This window comes from Wasmannia auropunctata, unplaced genomic scaffold (genome assembly GCF_000956235.1).
Source record: "Wasmannia auropunctata unplaced genomic scaffold, wasmannia.A_1.0 LD336083.1, whole genome shotgun sequence".
NCBI classification, from domain to species: domain Eukaryota; kingdom Metazoa; phylum Arthropoda; class Insecta; order Hymenoptera; family Formicidae; genus Wasmannia; species Wasmannia auropunctata.
The window spans coordinates 130,565-130,915 of record NW_012026807.1 but is presented as its reverse complement, the minus strand read 5'-3'; positions in this window follow the sequence as shown (position 1 = coordinate 130,915).

Below are 351 nucleotides of genomic sequence, written 5' to 3'. Positions count from 1 at the left end.
ATATATAAGTGGAGCTATCCTTATTTATTATAAAATTGTTGACTTATCTCCTATTAGAATTAATTTATTAAAGTTGAACCTCGATAACTCGAATTTCAAGGGTAGAAAAAAACTCTTCGAGTTATAGAGATTTATCGAAATTCGGATAAAAAAGGGTTAAAATATGAAAATTCGACTTACGAGGTTTTATACGAGAGTTTGTAATTTTTTGATTATAATGGCTTTTTAAAGGAAAAAAAATCAATATTTGACAGTAAATTATTTATTGCATACGTATAGTAAATGCAATCACAAAACAAAATATCAGGCTATTTTTATCAGGGTTATACATAGCTACAACTTCGAATTATA